We start from the raw sequence: 16,886 nt of genomic DNA, 5'->3' as shown, positions 1-16,886 counted from the left end.
ATAGCATAAGATTACTTTTGAATAAAGCCGGAATCAATAATATAAAATCAAATGTGATTTAATTGAATTTAATCCAATGATTAGGCTAAAGGTGTAATTTCAATTTGGTTTTTGTTAGTAAAAAAAAATAATTAAAATGCATTGACTTGTTTTATTTTTATAACTGTATATTATCCCTCTTAAAGTCATTTAGCCAACGTGACTGCAGTGTCAGCTGAGGAAGTCATCAAGCTTAATGCTATTCAAATACCGATTTGGAAGGGAAGTTAAATGTAGCACACATATTTCTGAGTGTTACAAATTTGCATTAAGTAAGATTCCATTAGGTCGTGGGTTCGATCCTCGGCCGAGTCATACCAAAGACTTACAAAAATGGTACTAACAGCTGCCTCGCTTGGCGCTCAGCATTAAGTGGTTAGTGTTATGCCTGGTCGGCCTGGTGTCAGGATAATGTGACTGGGTGGGACATCATGCTACATGTCTGAGGCACGATGCCCCAGTGCTAAACATCACTATAAACTGCCACACTGCAGACATCGTAGCGATGTGACTGAAACATTGTTAAAGCTACATTAAAAATCCAAATCACAAATCACATCACAGATTCCATTAGTATTTAGCGATGTACAAGTCGAAATTGTTGTGTAGTTGTTATGCACATGAGCACCTATCACACTCGACATAGCATGAGCTAGCGCATACAAAAATCAAACTGAGTCACGTTTTCTACAATCCCAATCGCCTTACAATTTTCAATTTCACTCATTCAACAATTTATAGTCATTCATATTAACAACATATTTAATGTACGAAATGGAAAAACGCCCTCCCAACCAATCATATTGAAGTTTATGAACCCCTGATCTGTGACGGTATTATTGATGAGTGCGATAGTTCTGGTTTCGATAAGTAGAAAACCTAAACGGACCCAAGCAATGCTATATGTGAACAAAGCCTGTCTAGTGAAAGAAACATTATCTGTCATACGGTACATGTGAAGACAGATCAGTTAAAATGCTTTAGCATTCCCCACGTAGATGTTGATTTTCGCCTTGCACTTGATACCTGTTGTCAAGCCACCGGTGACAAGCTGTCTAAAAATCAACAATCAACTCGACCCCCCTCCCCAAGTTGGAGTTATTACGTTTGATCGATTGTGTACTAAGCTGATTCCAGGGGGGCCCACATAATTGGGTGGGGGGCAAACATATAGTGGTTAAGTTTTACAGATGTAGTACAAAACGTGTTGGAGCTGAAATCGGGAAGGGGGGGGGTCACTTTTTTTTTTTTTTGATTATTATTTACGTGTAATACAATTTATTTCTCGACTTGATCTAATCTTGCTGCCTTTATTTCAGATGAAACTGAAAGGTCATATATATGAAAGGTGGTTAGCTATCATCCAGCAGTTTGATTTAGAGATAGTTTACAAATCTGTCCCAGTAATATTGGTTCCGGATGCTTTTTCAATGTATGTTTCACATCGAGAAATTTACTGTACAACCCTAGAGGAGGACAACCCATTCTTGCCATATGTCTCGGAGAAGACTACACTAGTGCGATTTGTCTCATCAGACAACACTCGCATGCGCTTTAAGTACAGCGTAATTCAGTGTACAATCCGGAATGATGACGTCAACCTCCATGAAGCAAATACAGAACATAGTAGAGAATAGTAAATAATGGTAAATATGTGAAACTCGGAAATGCTGCAAATGAAAGATGTGCTCCAGTGCAATTTATACGTTTCTCCTAATTAAATCTTCTGAGATGTATGTCTTAGCTTAGTATCTTTTTGGATGCTTATACTGACTATCAGTGAATGACTGCCAAGCACTAACGGAACTGAGCGACGGTGAATGATTGCCAAGCACTAACGGAACTGAGCGACGGTGAATGATTGCCAAGCACTAACGGAAATGAGCGACGTTGAATGATTGCCAGGTACTAACGGAACTGAGCGACGGTGAATGATTGCCAAGCACTAACGGAAATGAGCGACGTTGAATGATTGCCAAGTACTAACGGAATAGAGCATCATTGAATGATTGCCAATCACGGAATTGGGTGTAATAATAATGAGGACTTTATATAGCGCCTAATCTTTAGAAGCTCTAAGCGCTTTACAACATTAGACAACACCTATAAGATAAAAAACATATAATAATATTATTATAAAAACAAACACCATGAAATTAGAAGAAAATAAATATTAAAAAAAAAAAACATGCTGAGAATATTTCAGGTAGGAAACATTATTAGATCTTTAAGTTTGTTCTTGCAGTCGAAATAAGTGAGTTTTGAGAGCCCTCTTGAATGTGATCACTGTGTCTTTGTGTCTAAGTTCAGTGGGCAATTCATTCCACGTTGCTGGGCCCTGGTAGGCAAAAGAACGCTGTCCATATGACTTTGTTTTCATAGTGGGAATAATGAGTATACGATTGTTAGAGGAGGAGCGTAAGTATCTTGCTGGTGTGTACACATGGGTGAGATCGGATAGGTATGTTGCACTAGAATCCGACAGTAAAACGTAGCACAGAGAACAAATTTTGTGTTTGATTCTGGATCGAATGGATAGCCAGTGTATGGTACAGAGCAGCGGGGAGGTGTGCTCTGATCGTGGTACTCTAATTATGATCCGAGCAGCTGAGTTTTGAACTTTTTGAAGTTTCTGGAGCAGATATTGAGATGAACCAGACAGAATTGAGTTACAATAGTCCAGCCTTTAAAGTACTAATGAACACACAAGTGTTTTAGTGGCATCAACTGAAAGATATTTGCGAACTGAGCTGATGTGTCTCAGCTCAAGATATGCAGCATTGAATATGTTCATGACATGTTGGTGCAGTGTGAGAGTACTGTCCAGAGTAACACCTAGGTTTCGGACTGATTGTGTGAATTTAATGTTGGCGTTGCTGACAGTTATTGTTTGAGGTAAAGGATATGAATGATAAAGTCTTTGTGTTGTGATCAGAATGGCCTCAGTTTTATCATCATTCATCTGCAGCTTGTTACATATCATCCATGATTTCACATCAGAAATGCACCTCTCTACACCTTGGATGGTAGCATCAACTTCAGTTGGGTGGCTAGATTTGTATATTTGGGTATCATCAGCGTACAATTGGTGAGACACTGGATGATTATCTATGACACTTGAGAGCGGCTGAGTGTACAGAATGAAGAGAACAGGTCCAAGAACAGACATCTGTGGAACACCACAACATAGATCAACTGGGCTGGAGTGTATTCCATTTGCAGATACAATTTGTGTCCTGTTGACCAAGTAGGACTTGAACCACAGTAAGGCTGTATCATGAATGCCAAATACATGCTGGAGAAGGTGAAGTAATATATCATGGTCTATTGTGTCAAATGCTGCAGACAAATCAAGGAGGGTGAGGACTGTAATCTTTCAGCTATCCAACGCAGAGAGAATTTCATTAACTATTTTTAGAAGAGTAGTTTCAGTACTGTGGTAAGGGTGATATGCAGATTGTACATTGCTAAAAAGACTGTTTGAATTTAGATGAGATACAAGCTGGGATAGAACAACCTTTTCTAAGATTTTTGATATGAATGGGAGATTAGAAACTGGGCGATAGTTCCTTAAATCGTTATGGTCTAGTGTCGGTTTTTTCAGCAGAGTCTTTACAATGGCAGTTTTGAAAAATGATGGGAATTCCCCGGATGAGAGAGAGAGGTATTAATAACATCAGTTAGTGAAGGCAATGCTGGATCTAAGCACTCAAGCAGCAGTGATGCTGGAATTGGATCAAGTTCACATGACTTTGGTGCACTCTTCATCAGGATTGTATGTACAAAATCCATAGAGACTGGTTCAAATGCTGCTAATGGTTGCCGCTCAAATTCTTTATCCCAAATGTATGGTGACTCCGAGAATCATCGAATGATTACCAAATCTTACCAATGAATGAACGCCAAGAGCTAGCAGCGAATGATTGTCAAGCACTAATCTAAGATTCTGGTGACTTGGTGTTAAAATGCTACAAGAAACATCAGTATTTTGACATTGATTCCCCGATGTACCATGTCGCATCCATTCGAATACGAGTTCGACCAGTCTCATGTTGACCAAAGTGGAGACTGCCAGTGATACAGAAAATGTATCGGACTCGTAGACTAATGTTCAATTATCATATGGTGCTAATTATGAGATCATATCTACTGAAAAAGTATCTGATTGATCTGGCAGTACTAATCATGTGGATGAAACCTGAAAGTATCCATCATTGTCAAGTTTCAGAGCAATAATTTACATCAACAATGCACTATTTCTCTAATGGGATTTTACAAAACCTCACATAAGTCGTGCATGATTACCCGACAGAAGTCCGATTTTCCTCCAGGTAATTAACTCGTAACTTTATTTTACATTCTAGTTATCTGAGAAACATATGTGATCGATTTACGTTAATTTCGTCATTATCTTTTGTAGATAACTGTACTGCCAATTCGATCTCAACTGCTGATCGACATAAGCTTGAGTTGATACGATTTTCCTTAGACCAAATCGTATTAATGCATTTTGTCTCTTCATTAGACATTTTTTAACTCTATTTTTATAAACTGAAGGTTTTTCAGTTTTTTTGCAGCTGTTTTTATGGGTAGGTTTGAATCGCATAAGATGGACTTGCTTTGAGTATTTGTATTTAAAATGAATCATTCATAGCCTCTATAGTAACAAGGTCGACCTTTAGCACACTTTGCCAGAACCGGAATGTAAACACCTTATGTTGGAGCCATCTTTTCTTAAAGCTGCCATTGGTCCCCTCCACGTAATGAATGCTAAACTAAATTTGATTATTACCTTTGATGATATCGAGAACAAAATAACTATTACATTGCTATTGACAAAATTGGTTTCCATGATCCAAGCCACGCATTTCAGTTTGCCATTCATTAAACCTTGAATGGCGAGTGCAAATACCAGTCAGTCGTACATTGAACGAACTGATGAACTGATTAGTTTATATGTTTTCCTCAAAGAAGGCGCAAAGTTGACTTCCATTTTTTTTAAAATTCCTCTTTCTTGCTTTTAATATTTTTTTATCATCATATATTGTAGTATCCCTTCACTTTGAAAACTGCACTTTGTACAAAACATGCATTATCCACGTTGATTCATGACAACGCTCGTTGTCAATTTATGATTAATAGATATTTTCGTCGAATTATTACACACACACTGTCGCTGAACATACGACTTCGTTTTCCTCTCCAGGCATGGCATTTTCTTAGACCACCACGTCCTCTGACAATAATCGTTTCAGAGCTACTCACGAGATGTGCTCTTAGTTCAACAAAGTATACAGAAAACATAAAATACGATCACATACTTCCTAATAAAATAGACTACCGAAGGATATTCAATTGTAGATCACATTTGCAGAACTTATTCCACTCTTTGTAAATGACAAAAATGGAAGTGTCATCTTGGAGAGAGAGAGAGAGAGAGAGAGAGTTGCAACGAATGGTGACAAATACAGGGCATAGTAGTTATAATGTCAGTCGCCTTAAGGCATATATGCAGAGATTATGTTTAATAATTATTACTTCTGAAGATTTTACTTCCTTTCAATGATATATTCCGTTTGCATGATTGCCCTGTTAATTATAGAATGTAAACAGAAGCTCATTTCAAACAGGTAGATCATATCCATTCAATAAGTCACGGATGTAAGTCATGGATGTAGCGACAAGTGTATGTATTTGTTACAATGATATAAACGGATGTAGCGACAAGTGTGTGTATTTATTATAATGCTATACACGGATGTAGCGATAAGTGTATGTATTTGTTATAATGCTATAGATGGATGTAGCGACAAATGTGTATTTATTACAAAACTATAAATAATTTCTTATCAACGAATTAGAATACACTCGGTCCAATATATGTGAACGCTGGTTTTTGTCCAGATTCAGTGTGCGCATTACGTATGCTATGTGATACTCGTCGTTTATCATTTTTTTTTTATAATACTATTTAATCCGTCTGGATTTGACGATTTCGTACCCTTGCCATCATAAATGGGCGAGTCTTGCATGTAAATATTACTTTAAGGAGCTACATGGATCAATGTGCGTGTAACTGTAGGTGGGGGGGTATTTTAATTTTGTACAAGTTTGCAGGTGTTTTAGTGTTTTCGCTCGATCCAATACCATCCGGCTTCAGTCCTGTTACAGCACCGTGAGTATCAATGCTCATTATGTAGTGTTATTTTGAAAGTCCAATAGAGATAACTTAAGTTCAAGTTTTGGCTAAATAGTTGAGACCAACTTGGCTGAACTGTGTTTATGTGGATGCTATTCAATTGTCATACCCGTATTTACTGAACGATTTAAAACTCAACACTCCAAATTTTTCCACATTTCGTATACATTTGTTTCGTGATTTTTGTTAAGAAGGAGGTCCAGTCACTTACACGACATCTTCCTCGTTTTCATCGGTTCACAAAAACAACTATAAAAATACCATTCACTTCTGTCCGCTCTTACAGCATTCAACATGACTTTCTTTCAATATCTTCCTCCAGCCAAATTAATTATGTGCACCGTATACCATCAGATGCAGAAAGAAACGAACAAGTGCGTGTACATTCGTTTGAAGCCCAAGTAAGTGTTACCAGGGTTTTCTTAGATAGCCCGTCAATTACAAGGTATTATTCCAACTCCTCGTGAAACAGAGTGTTTTTTTTTTCTTCAAAAATATAAAGTAACTTACACATTACTAATCGATCCAATAATCGATACTCAAACCAAATAAAAAAAGCAAATCATCTTTAAACCAGGTGATAGTGGATCTCTATGAAGTGTTAGCTTCTGGGGTCCAATTACCATAGCATGAAAAGGAAAACACACCACAAAACCCAAAAGACAGACAAAAAGAGGAGTGACAGAGACTCTAAATTATCACCCAATAGGAAAACCAAGATGAAAATTACCCTTCAAGGTAGAAAGGTAATGACGCTAGACACGCATTTGTGACCCTCTTTCATTCTTCTTGATGCCGGCTAAGACTGATTTAGGACAAGTATTTTCCTAATTAACAGAAAAGGAAACCCATCTCGTATAGAACTTATTTTCCTCTGTCTACGTCTTCTTCTCCTGCTGTAAATATTGCTACTGCAGTCATAGGGATGAAGAAAGTGAAATGTAGGGTGTACAATGTTTGCTAGATTCTTCGAAGCAACTAGCACCGTTTGGTCCTTTTATAACACCACGTTGTACAGTAGTGCCCAAAGTTACGTTGGCAGGACATCCCGACATTCAGTGGAAACAAAATCTAGTATACAACAAGAAGTATTGGACAAGACTCATGTCAGATTCTCTTAATAAAGATTATTGCTCTCGAAGTTTACGTAACTGTCGACATTCAAAGATGTCTTCCTAAAATGTACACCATGATGACTCTTCTCGTTTAGCTAAACATGTTTTGTCAGTAGTGCCAAAACAATTTCTCGATGCGAAAACAAATAATTGAAAAACACCCTAAGAAATCGTCAATACTGTGCGTGAATTTTGTCTGACTGTCTTGCAAGGAACTGTTCTTTGACCAATATACAGAAGAGAGTTTAGGACTACATCGTCATGTTTTTCTCCAAATGGTGAAAAAGTAAAGTCGAGTGAGTTAAAGGAGAAAGTGCTAGTTCAAATAAAAGGATTTCTTCCCATGCTGGTACGTTCGTTGATAAAAGTTGTTCTTCCCTTTCTATGATCTATTACTGAAGATTTTTGAGAAGGAATGATAAGATGAAGTTATAAAAGAACAGACCTTTCTGTAAGGACATCACATCTTTACACCCAGATGGAAGAACGAAACTTAACTTTAGTCCCTTACAACGGTGGGTGGAACACTTTCAACACGAGTTGCAGTCGCTAATGGGTCGAACAGATTTGCCCAAAACGGAAAAGGCACAATGATCTGGACAATTATTGGAACGTCTTCAACTGTTTCACCGGAAATGTTATAAGACACCGCCAATCCTACTTAGAGCTTTAAAGAATGCTATGAAACCGAACGGGAAAAAAACAGCAGCAGCTCCAAAGACGATGGGGATGAAAGATAATGAAGCAAGAAAAGTATTTCAAACCACCTCTACTCCAACATCATTTCCCCTCACAGTGGCTCCTATTGGCATCTTCTCATACTCCATGGTGATACGAAATGAAAGCCCGTGTTAAAAGGATGATGTAAACAATATTCTGCTCTCTGTCTGTCTTTGTGTGTGTGTGTGTGTGTGTGTGTACAGACAGAAATTTATATCGGCGCAAATATACGCAATAGATTCCCATCACTTCAAGAAAAAAACAATCTACTTCAAGAAAAAACAATCTAGGTTCTTAACTCAGACATCCTTGAATATCAGGGGTACATCTATAGTTACGAGATAAAAACAATAGATCAAAAGAAAGAAATAATTAATAACCGGTTTAAAAACCAATGTTTCTTTTATGGTGCCTTCATTTCAACGAAGTTGCTAAATAAGACACAAAAAAGGAATTGGTGTGCCTATCGCACAGAGAACCAACATAGTTTGACCTAACCCAATGAGAGAGAGAGAGAGATTTGGATTTTTAAAGTAGCTTTAACAATTTTGTTAGTCATATCGCTACGATGTCTACAGTGAGACAGTTTATAGTCATGTCTAGCACTGGGGCATCATGCCGCAGACATGTTGCATGATGTCCCACCCAGTCACATTATTCTGACACCAGGCCGACCAGTCCTAACACTTACCTCTTAATGCTGAGCGCCAAGCGAGGCATCTGTTAGTACCATTTTTGTAAGTCTTTGGTATGACTCGGCCGGGGATCGAACACCCACGACCTGCCGCATCCGAGGCGGACGCTCTAACCACTAAGCCACCGGAGAGATCTGAGAGAGAGAGAGAGAGAGAGAGAGAGAGAGAGAGAGCAAGTTACAAACCTAGGATATGTGCTACTTGTTTTGACCTCTACGTTTGTAGGCTCGATAGAAGTTAGTAATTAATTATTTTAGCATGGGGAATCTATGTTGGGAAGATATTTCTCAAATGATTAATTAGACAGCGAAGAACTACGTTCGTCTTACTGAATCGTATTCAAATGATTTAATCGTAACGTGTTATATTAATAAACTGACCACTGACTGGAACCAATTTGTGTATTATATGTTCTGGTCCTCTTTATTGATGCGTAGCATAACTGGCCGATCTGCGACTTAGAATTATGTAATGGTAAATCATTCCAAAGTGAAGTGTGATTTGGACTTTTTTTAACGTAGCTTTAACAATTCTTCAGTCATATCGCTACGATGTCTGCAGTGTGGCAGTTTACAGTGATGTCTAGCACTGGGGCATCATGCCGCAGACATGTAGCACGAAGTCCCACCCAGTCACATTATCCTGACACCAGGCCGACCAGTCCTAACACTAACCTCTTAACGCTGAGTGCCAAGCGAGGCAGCTGTTAGTACCATTTTTTTAAGTCTTTGGTATGACTCGGCCGGGGATCAAACCCACGACCTCCCGCATCCGAGGCGGACGCTCTAACCACTAGGCCACCGGAGCGGTTCCAAAGTGAAGTAAGAACAAACGTTCGTTTTCTTTATATAAAAAAGCTTGTTTGTTTAATTCATTGTTTGGATTGGAATGGGAGTGAATTGTTTCTGTTTTTATCTTAGTGACGGGCATGAGAACATAAGAAGCGGGTCATATAATGTATCTGAATCAGGAATGTTGTTTCCATGTTTAGCAGGTGTGGGATAACTAAAAAGGATATTGTCATACTAGTTATATGATTTTAGTCTTTCTTTTTTCTTCTAGTCATGATGGACGTAATTCCATTTCAGTGCCGAAGAAAATCCATACATCGTGAAATATCAGTTATCAGTGGATTTCCTCCAAAAGATAGTTACGCAGAATACATGCATTGGCAAATTTCACGTTCCAGACAGTTCTCTTAAAGAATACACTGATGCTGTTTTGAATCCTGGGTCACCTAAACCTTAATCCATAGAATCCACATGTTAGTATATATATATATATATATATATATATATATATATATATATATATATATATATATATATATATATATATATATGCATATGCATATATGCGCATTTCTACTTTCATACAAATACGAGAAAGACAGTAAGAGAAAACGGTTATTTTCTCTGAGAAAGCAAGTGATTACATTATTCCAGGTTCATAGCCACTACATATGTTTTCACATGATTCCATCTGGTAAATAACTTTGGTACTTACTTTTGGATCTCCCAGATCAGACGTTTTAGTTTCAAATTTCAAATGAAATATCAAATCAAAGTAGAGATATTGCAGGTCTGTGAGGTGTCTGTTTTGCTTTAAACTTTTTATCGAAACATAATATATTTTGATAGTAAAAATACTAAATTTAGAAACTTTGACAGCAAAATTCATTTAAATCTCTAAATACAATAAGAATTTCAGAAACTTTGAAATTCACTCCGATCTCAGTTCTACAAAAATGTCAAACCCGACCACAAAAATGATTCACAACACAATTGCAAAGTAATTGTTTCAACGTTTCTTCCTCACTGTTGCAGAAAGAACACCTTTTAACAACTACAAAACCAGTTTTGAATAAATAAAAAACTATTTGTAGTCAGTATATTTTTTCTTACAAATTCAAACATCTTTTCGTTTTTGCTTATCTCCTAACCCCCTTGTATCTAAAGACAAAATACTAACCATTTTCACAAAAAATTAGAAGATTGTACAATTCTTACAAATATACCCATGTACCATAAAGTGTGAACGTGGCAATCAAAAGTTACGTACGATGAAGGATCCCATGAATGACCAAGTTACATCCCATGAATGACCAAGTTACATCCCATGAATGACCAATCAAGAAAGGAAATCTTAAAAAATAAGAAGCAAGAGAAAATAAAGGCACGTAGATTGCAAGAAAAAAAAAATCAAAATACACAATCAAGGTCAAAGTACGCTTCAATTTTGGAAAATGAATCACGGTGAATATATATATATATATATATATATATATATATATATATATATATATATATAGAGAGAGAGAGAGAGAGAGAGAGAGAGAGAGAGAGAGAGAGAGATATGCGCACATACAGGCATTCATACGCATATACACACACATACATATATACATACATATATACATACATACATACATACATACATACATACATACATACATACGTATGTACTAATTGCCTTACAAACACATTCATATAGTTATATCATTTTACTGTTACATTCCTTATATCCTTCACTTGATGAATGAACAAACATCTACTGCTGATACGTCTATGTAGTCAAAAAAGATGATTCTGACATGTCCTAAAAAAAATTAATCTGTTGCTAAAAGTCTTCATAAATGCTGAAATCAGTTCAGTGATTATTTGCCCTGAAGTTGTTAAATAATTTCAGTGATTATTTGCCCTGAAGTTGTTAAATAATTTCAGTGATTATTTGTCCCGAAGTTATTAAATAATTTCAGTGATTATTTGCCCTGACGTTGTTAAAAAAGTTCAGTGATTATTTGCCCTGAAGTTGTTAAATCAGTTCAGATGTTACTCTCAGCATTCCACCGTTCTGCAATTTTACAAACACCTTAACGTGTACTTTCTACGGAGTTTATTTTTGCGACGTCCTGCAGCATAGTTTCCACATTATATCAGCTGTCGCCTAATGTGGTTGCAGATCACTACGTTGTTGCGTGAAATTATTAATAGATAGAACATTATTTGCAACGGTCAATCGTGGTCCACACGGTTCAAGTTCTCTGTTGTGTGCGCTAAACACAATGTGAGTACATAAAAAACACACTGATACCAAGCCCACTTTTCTTTCGTACAACCTTCTACAAATTCAGTTTGTACCACCACTTCACGAAGAATGCCTCTCAATTCAGCTACAACGGAAGAGGCAGTAAAGGAAGTACTTGAAACGTGAGAATTTGATCAACATTTGAAAAGTGGACAGCAAGTATAGTTCAATCCAAAAACCCAGACATGATAAGTGTTCACTGCTTCCCTTATCTAACGCTGATTGCATACACAGAGTCCTAATGATACCCCGCAAGTTACCGTTATTACCCGTGTAAAGAGCGCACACAGCTTCGATCCGAGTAGATACAGAACGTACTTCCTGATATTTTGGACGATCATGCGATGGCAGGTCAGCATTTTGGAGTTTCATACGCTTTATTTACAATAAATCCATTACGCCCCATACGTAAAATTTGGACAAATACATGAGCTACATACCTTTCAACTTAGTGTCCTGGTTTGTGTTAGTATAACCCAAAACGTCATTGTTGACTCAATCCCGCCAAATTAAAGTCTCTCGAATAAGTTTCTTATATATTGGAGATACCATCAATCGCTTATTTTCCTTCAAGACACTGACTTTTTGTGATACTTGCCAGCTATAACTCCACACGCAATACACAGCACTGTAATGTCTTCGGCTGCAGTAAGAAGTAGCGTGTAAAAGACATGCCTGGATACATGGGACTCTGCAAATGCTTATCTGACCTGAATCAACTTAGAAATGCATCCAAGCCAAAGAAAACCTAAAGTACATAGAGGTTAGTTCTCTTGTTCGTTTGTTAGTTGAATTAAAGTCGTTTATCGCCAATTGGCATGCGCGACTCGTTAAAACATGTACGCTTTTGCGTACTACTTGATTTACAGTGTCCCTCAAGTGCCCACGTATTTTTTTATGACATGCCCTTATTCGCTTGCGTGACGGATAGTGCAGGACACCATATGCGTCATAGTATTCACGTTAAGAACCTTTAATCCCTTTGTATGCCTTCGTTGGAGTATACTAAATACGCTTTCGCAGTATTTAGGCCACAGAAAAAATGTATTTCAGACATTGTACTTTACTTAACACGCAAATCCTTCACGTCAGCCTGGACTATTCATTTTGACTCTTAAGATGATATGAAAGTAGAATGTAATGGCAAACGTATGTGGACCGCTCCGGTGGCCTAAGTGGTTAGAGTGTCCGCCTCAGATGTGGGAGGTTGCTGGCTGGAACCCTGGCCGAGTCATACAAAAGAATTATAAAAATGGTATTAGCAGCTGCCTCCCCTGGCGCTCAACATTAAGAGGTTATTGTAATGACTGATCTCTCTGGTGTCGGGATCATGTGACTGGGTGGGACATGATGCTACAAGTCCGCGGCATGATGCCTCAGTGCTAGACATTACTAAAAACTAACACACTGCAGAGCTCGTAGAGATATGACTAAAATTGTTAAAGCTGCGTTAAAGATCTAAATCATACACGTGAAAAGTCGGTGATTTCATCATTATTCTTTGCTTCGTTGTTATTGTACCTGGTATTGTTTATATACTTTTCAGTGTATATATAAGATAAAAAAAATAGTATTCTAACAATTTAAACTTACATTTAAATATGAAAGGCCTGGGAAAAAGTTGATGTAATTCTTATATCTGTTTCAGGAAGTAGTGAAAAATCACATCTTTCATCTGGTGTTGACAACCCAGACTCAGAATGACAAAATGACATCGTTTTCATGCAGCGTAAGAGTTACGATGACTAAACTATTCAAAATGTCTACAATGAATTAGAAAACAAAGGTCCTAAATCGAACATTGAAATTTGTATTTAGCGTTGAAAAGGCTAAAGTGGATGAGCGTTCGCAACCTACTGAGCACTTGTCAATCTACTTTAAAAGGGTTCTGATGAAGGGATTCATAATGAAAATCAGAACTCTAACGGTACCTTAGTGCTTGTGGACAGGTCAAGATGTCATTAGCGACCATGATGTTGATGCCAGTAGCATTACCTTAGCAGAGAGTATATCCTTCAGAAAGCGAGGCAAATCGTCGACACTATTGATCCAGATGTTTCAGTAGACGTCCGCCTCCATGACAAACCTGGTTCGGTAAAATTCAATTTCCACAAGATATGAAAATAACATCTTGCTTAAGATTAAGAAAAGTCTGAAGCAATCAAATCGTCTGCTGAAAAATTTCGTCATACGCAGAAGCGAATCTTAAGTTGAAATTTTAAATGAGCTGAACGCACATGCATTGCTCATCCAGCTCCCTCAAGAAAATACTCCAATGAGCTGAACGCACATGATTACTCATCCAGCTCCCTCAAGAAAATACTCCAATGAGCTGAACGCACATGCATTGCTCATCCAGCTTCCTCAAGAAAATACTCCAATGAGCTGAACGCACATGCATTGCTCATCCAGCTCCCTCAAGAAAATACTCCAGGTTTACTGGAAGTGATTTGTATTGTACAAAAAATTACCAGCAATACCGGGTGAGGCTGAACATGATTGAATCTGGCCAAGACTTGTAAACTCTGTTTATTAAACTATTAAGACTGCTCAAATAAATGTTTGTGGCATTACAGACTGAACACGTTATCTACGTGTTTCTCTGAAAAATGGCATAGACGATGATAGCATCCAGGCCATAGAAACTCATTTAAAAGATACTGAAGGGTTGAATTAGAAGGACACAAATGGTTCAGATTCAATAAACAACAAATACGGGTCAACGCTCCAGAAGGTTTTGGTGGTGTCAGAATTCTTGTGGAATTATAAATTACTCGAATTATGTATCTTCAACTCCTTAAAAAAAAAAAAAAAAAATTGAAAATAAATTATTGGAGTACTTTTCAGAAACAAATTAAATGTCTACAGGTTTACTGTGTTCTCTTGCTTTGTTGTTATTCGAAACTAGTATTGGGCAAGGGACATAATATTCTCAGCTCTGAATACAATCGTATATTCATAATGATAATGGGGCTATTTTTATATGTGATGACGTCAGTTGGCGTATCTGAAACGCATCAGACAGCTTAACAGCTTTGTCCATGTTCCACCACACAAAATTATGGAATGTTTGACCCAGAAATAGACAGTTATACATAAGTAGTGAATAGGGTCACCCTAGCCTCAATGGAAATTAGCATTACAGGACCCCTTGGGTCACTCTAGCCTCAAGGGAAATTTAACATGGGGAAAAATGATGGGTCACTCTAGCCTCAAGGGAATTTAACATGGGGAAAAAGTCTTGGGGCACTCTAGCCTCAAGGGGAATTTAACATGGGAAAAAGATCTTGGGTCTGTTGAGCGACAAGGGAAAATGGAACAGGGTCGGGACCCTATTTTCATATGGTCCCGACCTGATGGGTCTATGGAAATGGAACATACGAAAATTGAAACAGAGAGGGTCTCTATTTTTTAAACAAAACAAAAATAAAAAAAATGGGGTAGGCAATTGAAAGTCTATCTCTTCTTGAGAGATGTGGGTGGCCCTGAAAAGGGCCTTTGGGTTTAGGTTAATATGTCTTAACATAAAGGGCATCTGCAACATCTTCGTCTTAGGCTTCGTCTAATGGTAGGTCCATAGACTAAAACTCTTTTGAGGCATCCTTGCCTCTCCACGTAAATCTTACGTATCCATAGGTGCGTGTCGGTCCTATGGACAACTGTCCACTTGGATCGGACATACATCGGTATGTCCGTCCTGAACATCATCGTTGACACAAGCGTAGAAGATTGCACATCGGTCCACATCTTGAGGCGCCGAGTAACAGGTGAATGATTGCAATGAACTGCACTTATTTATAGGGAGAGAAAGGATTGAAACGGATTGAGTTAGTTGACCAATCCAAACACGCGTTACAAAATTCAGTCAGCTCGCATCCAATCCGAAGAGAGCAGTCTGTGACGTCACGTGGTCTATATAGATTCGCTAGCGCCTGTGTGCAGTCAATTCATGCAACAGTTAATCAACATGACGGAAACTCAGAAAACGACAAATTGGGGTGCACCAGCAGTGGAGACCACCAAAGGGAACCCGAACTTACTTTCAGAAGAGGTGAATTGGGATTTTGTGGATTTTCTTACCTCGCAAGAATTTGTTCCGGAACCTTCGTCACCTTCTTTATTACCGCACGTGGAGAATTTTAGACAGAGACAGAAAGAAGAATTGGAGAAATTTATACAGCAGCAAAAGGAAGCGGAACAAGCTTTTCTTCTACAGCAACAACAGCAAGAAGAAGAGGTAAGAAAAAAAACAACAACAAGAAGAAGCAGCAGCAAAGAAACAAGGGTGTGAAAATTAAACGGTCACGGTACTGTTAGACATTTTAGCGGAGTTAAGAAGTCTGAAACAAATGTATCAGACTTCTTTTTTACCACCGAAGAGAATACGACCTTCCCGAGCTAAACACTCCAACCCTGTGACTAAGCCTACCGTGCCACCCTTAGTGATTTCAACCAAATCATCATCATCAACATTACGCAGTCCAGAAGTAGGCCTCGGCCGTGGCAAAGGGTTAAGACAGTTAAAGTTGATTGCTTAAACTCACCCCTACACCAAAAAAAGGCCCTTTTCAGGGCCACCCACGTCTCTCGAAAAGAGAAAGACTTTCAATTGCCAATAACTCAAAAAAAAACCATTTTACCCCTATAGTACGTGTCTGTGTATGAGTGTGTGAGTGTACGTTCTTATTTTAAAATCAAAACCCAAAGACACTTACCTTTATATCTAATTTATTCTTTTATAAATATTTACAATCCAATTCAAAATTCAAAACAAATAACTTTAAAAAGTTCATAAACTTCTTCTGTCTCATTGTTCACTCTCTGTTTTTTTTTTTTAAATTTCTTCACAGTCACAGTCTTTTCCTCTTCTTCCTCCTCACTTTCTTCCCTTCTTCTTTTCTTCTCCTGTTTCTTTTTCTTCACTGTCTACTTTCTTTCTCTTCTTCTTCCTCTTCTTCCTCTGAAGAATCCTTCTCTTCTTCTGACTCCTCTTGTTTCTTTTTTGGGCAATCTGGAGACCAATGTCCTTTT

The 16,886-nt window shown here is 37.8% G+C and overlaps 1 protein-coding gene and 1 long non-coding RNA gene across 2 annotated transcripts in view; one reads left to right on the top strand and one right to left on the bottom strand.

Annotated features, from left to right (window-relative positions):
• LOC149799055 (transient receptor potential cation channel subfamily V member 5-like) overlaps positions 1-12,591 on the bottom strand; it is a 78,472-nt gene extending 65,881 nt beyond the window's left edge. Inside the window, exon 1 of the mRNA XM_089958032.1 lies at positions 12,296-12,591. The gene's annotated coding sequence lies outside the window, so the exon portion shown is untranslated. The remainder of the gene's footprint in view (positions 1-12,295) is intronic.
• LOC149799054 (uncharacterized) lies at positions 12,486-14,726 on the top strand. Its single transcript, XR_016421076.1, has 2 exons — positions 12,486-12,618; positions 13,504-14,726. It is a non-coding gene; the product is annotated as an uncharacterized LOC149799054 (long non-coding RNA).
• The last annotated feature ends 2,160 nt before the right edge of the window (positions 14,727-16,886 follow it).

This window comes from Sinohyriopsis cumingii, chromosome 5, assembly GCF_028554795.1.
Source record: "Sinohyriopsis cumingii isolate HCF-2022 chromosome 5, ASM2855479v2, whole genome shotgun sequence".
NCBI lineage: Eukaryota > Metazoa > Mollusca > Bivalvia > Unionida > Unionidae > Sinohyriopsis > Sinohyriopsis cumingii.
This window is presented reverse-complemented; position numbering and strand designations above follow the sequence as displayed.